This window comes from Girardinichthys multiradiatus, chromosome 2 (assembly GCF_021462225.1).
Source record: "Girardinichthys multiradiatus isolate DD_20200921_A chromosome 2, DD_fGirMul_XY1, whole genome shotgun sequence".
NCBI classification, from domain to species: Eukaryota; Metazoa; Chordata; class Actinopteri; order Cyprinodontiformes; family Goodeidae; genus Girardinichthys; species Girardinichthys multiradiatus.
The window spans coordinates 11998479-12008749 of record NC_061795.1 but is presented as its reverse complement, the minus strand read 5'-3'; the positions used below and the strand labels follow the sequence as shown (position 1 = coordinate 12008749).

The 10271-nt window shown below is 38.3% G+C and overlaps 1 long non-coding RNA gene across 1 annotated transcript; it reads left to right on the top strand.

Annotated features, from left to right (window-relative positions):
* Positions 1–5322: 5322 nt before the first annotated feature.
* LOC124860906 lies at positions 5323–6439 on the top strand. Its single transcript, XR_007036492.1, has 3 exons — positions 5323–5434; positions 5510–5579; positions 6138–6439. It is a non-coding gene; the product is annotated as an uncharacterized LOC124860906 (long non-coding RNA).
* Positions 6440–10271: the final 3832 nt, after the last annotated feature.

Sequence of the window (10271 nt, the reverse complement as noted above, 5' to 3'; positions counted from 1 at the left end):
CTCTGTTGTTACTCACACCTAGGCTCCCGTGAATTTAGAAATCTTCTGATCAGGCCCAGTTGTCTCTATACTTGTGTAGTGTTGGTATTAGTTATCGAAGTAAATTGATTTACCTGCCATCTACTATTATCAGGTTTATTTAAAGTAACCCTTCTAGTGGGTTACAAAGTGGTGAGCCAGCCAGGAGCCTAGAGTTGTGTGACAATAGTGGAAGAATGATTTGAATATTGTTTGTTAACACATCGGTACAAAGGATTTCATTGCAAAATTAGGAATTAAGATACCAAATGCAGTCATTGTTAGCGGTTTAACTGGATCTGAAAAGGATGATGATGTTTTTGACTACTTGCGACAATGTGGTACAATAAATAGGACACTAACAGTCGATGATAGCTCATCTGAGTTTTATCAGAACTGTGTCGTGGAGTTTAGCTCTGGTTTAGCTGTTCACGAGCTAACACCTGCATTGCCTTAACTGTATCCATCAGCTGAAAATCCAGATGTTAAATACTGTATCCGCGCCCTAACAGATGTTTACACAAAAATTGTAGGGGGCAGTGTTACTGATACCTTCCTCGCTGAACTAAAGACCTTAGCTAAGTTAAGTGGGAAGGATTTTGAAGAAGTCTTAAGAGAGGTGATGTCAAAGTTTGAAGAGTCCATGGGACATGTTGAGGCAGCTACAAGCCCATGTCCAAATATTGACACAGAGCCTACACAAAGTGCTGGTTCCCCCCACACCACATTGATAACCCTCACTCTCCTAAGCTTGTTCAGAGCCCTGATCCAAGTTCCTTGAAACTTAACCAGAAACCTCACATGTTCAGCCAAGCCAATCTAATCTCATCTGAAGTACAGAGGATTGTGGTTGAACATGTTGTCAATACTACAGAGAAGACATCTAATACTCATTCCACCCTGAGGTTGAGAGCTTTCTCTGGAAAGAACCCGAGACCAAATACTGAAGCCGACTATGAAACATGGCGTTCCCATGTTCACTTAATGATGGGAGATGCATCTCTTTCTAACTTGGAAAAAACCCGAAAAATTCTTGAGAGCCTTTTCACTCCAGCTTCAGATGTTATTCGGCCTCTAGGGCCTGACGCATCCCCTGATGACCATCTTAGGCACTGTTGAAGATGGTGAGGAGCTACTTGTGCGATTCATGAACACTTTGCAGGATCCTGGAGAAAAACAATCTGCTTACTTACATTGCTTGCAGGTGGCGCTAAGTCTTGCAGTGAACCGGGGTGGTGTAGACCCCAGATAAAGAGACAGACAGCTTCCTAAGCAATTTCAAAGGGGCTGTTGGAATGATAACCTGCTGACAGAACTGCAGTTAGAAATAAAGAAAAATAATCTGCCCACGTTTGCAGAACTATTACTCCTTCTTCGTACTGCAGAAAACAGACAAGAAGTTAAAAGCACAAGAATGAGGAAACACTTTAGTGCAACAAAACAAAAAGCGGTGTCACATGAACAAACTGTCAATGAAACAAAAATGAACTCTTCTGAAACAACTTCATACACTTTAAGTGATCTGAAAAAACAAGTTGCTGATTTAAAAAGCCAGTTAGCAGCAGTTATGAAACACAAGAAACAAACAGTACCTAAGAAGAACCAAACAACAAAACCTGACCATGCACACCCTGAACCCAACTTACCTTCACACAGCCGCCCTAGTTCCCAGCCCAAGCCTTGGTACTGCGTTCGCTGCTGGGAGGACGGACATATTGTTGCCAACTGTGAATCTGAGCCGAACCCTGCACTTGTAGAACGAAACGAAAAGAACTAAAAGCAAAAAGACAAATATGGGAAAGACAACACAGTGGCTCTGCTTCTTTAAACTGAAGTCTGCCTCTGTTGTGGGACAAACAGAGGCTACCAAGAGTCAAACCGTCCCCTTGAAGTCAAGCAAAATGTGCAGACTAAAAAACGTGCCATTTTAAAGTTGCATTCTAAAACTAAAAGTACAGCCCAAGTAAAGATTAACGGCAATGCTGTAAACTATTTACTCGATTCTGGCTCCCAGGTGACCACGGTTCCACAATCAAATTATAAACAACATCTGTCCGGTCATGAGATTAAGCCACTTTTTGACCTGCTTGAAGTCGAAGGAGCAAACGGCCAATCAGTGCCTTACTTAGGGTACATTTAAAGGAACGTCACTTTTCCAAAATAATTTCTTGGCATTGAAGCCGATGTGTCAACATTTGCCTTAGTTGTGCCCAACATTCGAGCTGCTTCCCAGTCCTTGGTGTTAATTGGGACTAACTCCTTAGATGTGCTTTATGAGTTGTATAATGAAGCATGTTTTGGACTGCAGCCTCTCACTTCAGATGGTTATAAGACAATGCTACAGTTAAGACACAAACAGACCAAAGACAGTAGCCTTGGTCTATCAACCATGTACAACAAAGGCCCTCAGCTAGTTCCAGCAGGCCAAACAGTTGTTCTAGAAGGCTCGGTAGCTGTGTCAACTAATACCACAGAGAGATCTGTGCTGCTAGAGCACCCATCATTTTCAACCTTACCTGGGGGTGTCCTAGTAAAGCCAAGTCTCATCAGCTTACCTGAGCGAGCACCCTACCTGATACCAGTTGTTCTCACCAATGAGACTGAACATGATGTGATTGGAGAAATCCATGCGTTCCAGAGAGTCCGCTCTCACAAACATTCAGTGGGATCTTCCAAGTTTGAGGTCAGTCAAAAAAACAACCTGGCTTTTGACTTTGAGTCCTCTCTGTCGAAGAAGGATCTTGGGTCAGACCAAAGCGCTGACAAGAGCTTGGTAGCTGCATCATAGTTTATTCTTAAAAAAGGTTGAAACGTAACAAAAACACTGCAGGTATGAATCCAGAGACAAAATCCAAAACTTTCAAAACACTGCAGGTACTGTGGCAAAATGTAGCATAAGCAAAGCATAAGCAAAGCAAAAACAAAACATAGTCATGGTAGGGAAAGGGGTAATCAACAGAATAACAGAAGGAACCAGCCCAGAACAGAGACACCAAACCAACTAATATACTGGGGAAATAACAAAAGCAGATAATCAACGGAACAGGGAACAGGTGCGACAAGGTGGCAGGGAAGGAGCAGGAACAGGTGAAACAAATACAAAGGCTGAGGAAGAGTGAAAGGACAGAAAACACAAACTAAGCAAGAGAATAAATCAGAGGAGGAAATAAAGAACTAGAATAACTATGAACTAAAGTAAACAGAGAAACTAGAGGGGAACATAGAAACAATAACCTAAGAAATAAACAAAGAGCCATAAGGAAAATCTAAATTACAAAATAAACCATCAAAGAACCCACAAAGTCCAAAATGTCACTCCATGACACTCTCCTATCAGTACTGAATGGAAAGAGCACATCCTGCATAAACTCAATAGCATGCTAGAGATCTTTGCCCAAAATGACCTTGATTTCGGTCGGACTGATCAAGTCAAGCACACCATTAAACTGTCAGATGAAGCTCCATTCAAACACAAAGCACGCCCCATACGACCTAGAAGCCATCCATAAACATTTACAGGAGTTGCAACAAGCAGGCGTAATTCGAGAATCCACTTCACCATTCTCTTCGCCAATTGTTGTGCGAAAGAAAATGGCAACATCCGCCTCTGTATAGATTACAGAAAACTCAATTTGCAAACTGTAAAAGACGCTTACGTGCTCCCGAACTTGGAGGAAACATTCTCTACTCTGACTGGATCTAAATGGTGCTCTTACTAACTGATCACTTTACTAAGTACGCCATAGCCATTCCAACTCCTAACCAAAAAGCCCAAACTGTGGCAATATGTCTTTGGGATCACTTTATAGTTCATTATGGCATCCCTGAACGATTACATAGTGATCAAGGGCCAGATTTTGAGTCACACATAATAAAAGAACTTTGCAAGATTATGGGCATTCACAAGATTCGAACCACTCCTTATCATCCTAGGGGAAATCCTGTGGAACGCTTTAACCGCACCTTGTTAAGTATGCTTGGGACCCCAGAACAAAAAGACAAAACGCAGTGGCGCAACTTTGTAAAGCCATTGGTTCTTGCGTACAATTGTACAAAAAATGACACAACCGGATTTGCACCTTATGAATTAATGTTTGGTCATCAACCATGATTACCTGTTGACCTTGCATTCAACCTACCGCTCCAAAACAAAGGTTTTAAGTCCTACTCGCAATATGTGGAAAAACCGAGAACAACTCTCCAAGAAAGCTATAAACTAGCGACCCAAAATGCTAAAAAAATGGCCGACAGAAATAAAGCGAGATTTGACATGCGTGTAAAACCATCCAAACTAGAACCCAGAGACCGAGTTTTGGTGCGAGCCGTTCGTCTCAGGGGTAAGCATAAACTAGCTGATAGGTGGGAGACAGGCATTTATGTAGTGGTGGAACAAGCTGGTGATCTACCAGTCTACACCATTAAGCCTGAAACTAAAGATAGGTCAGTGCGCACAGTCCACCGTGACCTTCTTCTACCTTGCGGGTTCCTTGCTCCCACAGAAGAGAATCCAGCTCCGCCAAATCGCATCTGTAAGCCTAAAATACGCCAGTCCCCTGAGCTAACTGAAGACTGCAATCTTCCTGAACCTGAAAATGAGGAGTTCTATTGGCTTAGAGAACAACCTGCCCCAGAGCCAATCAAATTCACGCGAATTTATGAGATTCCAAAACAGATATACCCTAAAAACTTACCTGGATGTGACAACTTACCTGAAAGTGACAACACACCTGAATGTGAAAACCTACCTGAATTGAACAATATACCCGATTGTGATGACATTCCTGGCAGTGACCCGGTAGTTCCTTCTGAAGAGAAGTTTGAATCAATAGCAAGTACTGAACGTCTGACCCATGATAATGATTGTGAAAGTGAACCTAACCTACATAATGAAGGTGTAAGTAACCAAAATGTATGACAGTGTAACCCAGTGTTAAAAACACAAGAAAAAATGAATGATGTTGATTTAATGTTTTCTTCTACAAGATTAAAAAGTATAAATTGATTTCATGTCTTATTCTACAATAAGAGTTGAAAAGTAATAAAGTTAAAAATAAGTTAATAAATATGTTCATAAGTATAGATAAGAAATGCTAAAAATCTTTAAAAACTGTCAAATATGCCTTTAGTGATTGCTTTTATTGACGGATTAAACAACCAATTGCTGGCACAGTCTGATTTCAAATATGCCTGTCAAATATGCCTTTAGTGATTGCTTTTATTGACGGATTAAACAACCAATTGCTGGCACAGTCTGATTTCACATCAGCCAATAAGGTTGATTGTCCCACCCCTTTAACTGCTGTGCTGAGATTTTGCTCAGATTGCATTAGACATGCTTGAGAGCTCAGAGCTGACGGATGTTTCCCCTAATAGCCTGGAAGATCTTGTCAAATTCGATGAAGAATCTTGGAGATCGGTAAGAAAAACAATGTTAAAATAGTTTAGCAAAATATGTAATTCATAATAGTAAATCCGTTTTATTAAATCTCAGAAAGCTTCCCTTGGGAACGGCTGAAGCCCGGAAAAATTCCCACGTAGAGTCGTATAGCATCGAAGCATCGGTGAGTGATCGCACACGCTCGGCAGTTGGCTCAGTAAATTTGCTGAAAATTGTCAAAAATACTTAGTAACTGATCAAATTTAATAAAAATAAAATTGTATTGTAAGTTTTTGTATTATTATTATTGTGTATGTTGTATTTTTTTCTATGCAGTTACACTTATATTTCTATTAGCACACGTTCTAATATTTCAATGGTGCTAATTCATGGTTCATGGTGCTGTAATGTGCTTTTCTGTTGGAATTGCTTGGGAACTTTCTGTTCTGAGTAAGTCAGAGCTAATGTGAGCTTCAAATTCACATTCTGATGTTAAATATAGTGTTATAGATGTACCTCATTGGCACTTTTAGATTGAAATATATATATTTTTTTACCACATATAAGCTAATTTCTTTAGTTTACTGATATGTTGGTAATATTGAACTCTGATAACTTGAATATTGTTGTACAACATGGAAAAAACTTGAGAAATTATGAAAGATCTCTTTGAATTGTTGCTTAAGCTTTTTTGATATTGGCATCCTGTATTTTATGATGCTTTACTTTGGCCTTGTTCCAGGTCAGGTTTTTTGGTTATAGTGCACTTTTGGCATGTGGTGCCCCGAGACCACCAGATCATCCTCTCCTGAACTTGGATGGCAAGCACCAGCCCAGAGGACCGAGTGAACTGGTACATTGTGACCCGACTGGTCACTAGCTCTGAGACATTGAATGAATATTTGACACGTATCGAAAAGACTGGGTTATTTATTTTATTTTATTTTGGGTTTTCTTTTTTAAAACAAAGCGCGCAAGTTTTGTTTATTTGTAAATGTGAGTCCACAAATGTTCACTATATTAAACCCTACTCTTTTTCATAAACATTGTGTGTTCTCCTCTGTTGTCACTCACACCTGGCTCCCGTGAATTTAGAAATCTTCTGATCAGGCCCAGTTTTCTCTATACTTGTGTAGTGTTGGTATTAGTTATCAAAGTAAATTGATTTACCTGCCATCTATTATTATCAGGTTTATTTAAAGTAACCCTTCTAGTGGGTTACACTTGCTTGCAAATGACAAGGGTTCCAAAAGTGTGGAAATGTTATAAATGCAGGAAGATGAAACAAAACTAAGGAACTACACTGTTACGCAACATATATTGTATAAAACTAACATAAAACAATGATATTGAGTAATATTTATCCTAAGGTTTTGTTTCTTTATATTCTGATGCCAGTTTTACACTTCTAAACGTGTCATTCCAGTAATCCTACTTCGTGTTATTTTCCAACTAAGTTGAAATATCTTAATATTAAGGTACTGCAATTCTCTTGTCATCTTTGAAAGTTTGGTTTTTAATTTTTTATTCCCTGTTGTTTTTATTCTAATGATATACTGTCCCTACTTCAAAAAAAATCTACACTGAGGAGAGAGGGACAACCATAGATGAGGAGGAGAGGAAGGGAGGGAAGAAGAGAGGCAGGGGGAGAGGAGGGATATTCTAATTCCAATTCTGTTATTCTGATGTACTGTAACAAGAGAATTGCAATTAGAATATTCCACCTCTCCCCCTGCCTCGCTCCTTCCCTTCTTTCTTTTCCTCCTCGTGATCCTCTTTTCATCTCTTCTTTCAGTGTATATTTAATTTCAAGTAGAACTACTGCAAATTAAATCTACATTGTGTGAGGAAGAGGAGTGTGTGGGATGATTTTCTTAACTTTTTATCTTGTCTTAATTTTGTCCGTTTTTAAAATCACAATTGGAAAAATGGTTTCTCTTCAGTAGTAAACCTTTTAAAACAATAAATATTGTAATAATAAAACAAGTATATAGTTTCATCAACAAAAGTCAGATTTATTTCAAAATGAAATACTTTGTGGATTGGGATGGTTAATTCTGCATGTCATCACTCTGGTGGAACAATATTAGGAACAAGATTACAGAGGGCACAACACACCTTCACCATTTTGTCTAGTGGCGTGAGTCCATCTGAGGCTGAATAACAAAGTGACATGGGTAAGGTTCCTTGCTAAATTGAGTACTTATTCCTTTCAAGTCCTATAATTCTCTCCACATAGATGCGCACAGCTGCCAGTCCTCTCGACAACTCGATTTCTTCTAGGTGAGTTGTGCTTTTCCTTGAGTAAAGACAGGCATCTTGAGTTATGCCTTGACAAGTCCTAAGGAATCTGCTACATTAAACCCTCTGTGAGCAAGAACCACATCCCCGGGGGACAACAGGTCAATATATCTACTATGCTCTGTCACATTCTTATCACTTGTCCTAATGCCCAAACCTTTTGAAACAAAGTTAATGACCCATTATGGTATTATGGAAATGAGATACTTAACTGTATTATGATGTTTATATTGTGAATAGGTTTGTGCACGTGCTCTCATCACTTTAGGTCTTTCAATTGATATTTCAAAGCAGTCAATTATACTAGTACAATTTTTGAATTTATTTCTGTAACACATGGGAAGACTAATTAAAATCTGATCTCTGCTTGGCCACCTTATAATATTACACAGCTGGAAATACATAACAATTCAGTGTGTTGATGTTGATGTATGAAAACAATGACCTGGGAAAAGAATGGTAAATTTATTCTCAAACGCATTAGTGTCGGTAAATACTGCTGAAAAAGTATCAAACATGACTTAACATTAAGTAATGGTTATATAAAAAAAGAATACAATTAATTTATAGTAAGAAGGAGGGCCAGTTAACTTATTGACTTTCTCATCTTTGAATGAAGCTACTTGACCCTTGAGTTTACAGATTTCAGTCATTAATCTCACACATTCTTCATTGAATCTTTTAATTGACTTGCCAACAAGCATTGGTACAGGAACTATCCATCTCCAATCCAACCTCCTCTCTGTCATCCACCTCCTGTCTGTCTTCTCCATCCTGCTGGTCATTGTCATCCACCTCCTTTCTGTCCTCTACTACTTTTCTGTTCTCTCCTTTGTCAGTACAGATCACTGCTCTTTTCCTGTTAAAAGAGCCTAAGTGTGTTCAAACCTGGCCATTTGATAAATCCTCTTTCGCTTTTGAACCTAGATGGGGAAATATTGTTGGCACGCAGTCTGGGCTTAGTGGGTTTTGGCTTTTTAAAACAAAGGTTTCAGTTAATGTAACTAGCTTCGTGTCCAAAGCAGCTACAAGGCAACCTGTCTTCTGACAACAGCTTGTTATATTGTAGGTTTTCAACGTCTGTTCCTGTAGATTTTACTGTCACTATGTTGCGGAAATTCAATTAAATGAATGGAATGGAAAAATATTGCATTAATTTCAGAGACAAAAAGCAAAAATTAATTATCACTTATTCCATGAAAATAAATGTAACTGCTAAAACCTGTATTTGTTATGTCTACATTGAAAGAAAATTGGTTTATTTTTAGTCAATTTATATAACCCCTGCTGTAGACAGATATCTAAGCTAACACCTGCAATCACCGTCTCGGGGTCTTATCACTTTTACATTGTTTCAGTCTACTAATATTTTTACTCAGTATATCATTTCTTTACCTTAATACATTATTTCAACCAACAAATATTTTTACCCAAAACTGATATATTTTAGAGAGAACAGATATCTATTCCACAACACCACCTACACTATTAGCAGGCAAAAGGAGAATATATATAGATCTCCTTACCTTTAGTTTTGGGTCGACCCTGTGGTGTTGTAGAACAACGTCCACCTCGCAGTCAATTAATCATCCTTTAGTTAGTGCCAAATCCAGGTCAAGGCACCAAATTGTCGAAGTAGGAAAACTTCACTGACCATCTGTTAATTGTTACATTACTCCTCACCTGTCATCAATTCTTTTATTTGGCACCCCAAAGGACAATCCTCAGTCAGAGATCAGTTGTAGTTTCCACAAGTCTATTAAAACCAATCTTAATTCAGAGAGGGAGACATCACACTTACATGGCTACCTGGAAACCTCTGTGTGTTGTCTGACTGGAGCTGTGTTCCATTACATTTTATGTCCCACATTGCTGTGCAGCACCTTTTTTTTCAGTTGCATACACAGTCATTCTATCTGTAGATGTCTCCCCAACATCAACATAAAAAAAGATGCATTTCATCATTTAATGAAAGAATTGTTTTGCACATATCTTCAGGAAGTTCCGGGGTGGAATAGTTATCAGAAGTTCCTAACCAGCACAGAGAGGAGTAGCATACCTCCCCCCATACTACTCCTGGCTCCTCGTGATACAGACAGAAAACACCTGCAAGCCTTAACCTTGAATAATGCACACTCATTGTTATGATACTAGAGGCTAATTTTAAGGTTTTTCCGAACTATCAATAGCATAACTAAAACTCCTAATTAGAATCAATCTATAAGCAGCAGAGTCTCAAAAATAGCTTAGTCTTAGCTACTAATAATAAGGCATTTATATTTTCACATATTTTAAAAGGTACATGTTTGATTTTAAAGGACTGGTAACAAGCTCGATATGGAGGGTTTAGAGTGCCAAATTACAATAAATAAATAAGTCACAAAATAATTATTTAAATGTGTCATTAATTTAATAAAACCGGAAACAAAATACACTAATAATTTATTAAATATAGAATTAATTATATGTGCCTTAAATAAATATATTGCTTTCACTTTAAAAAGCATAAGTAATTATTTCATGATTTAATAAATTATTTCATGTTCCTATGTTGGAAGCACATCATGAATTCATT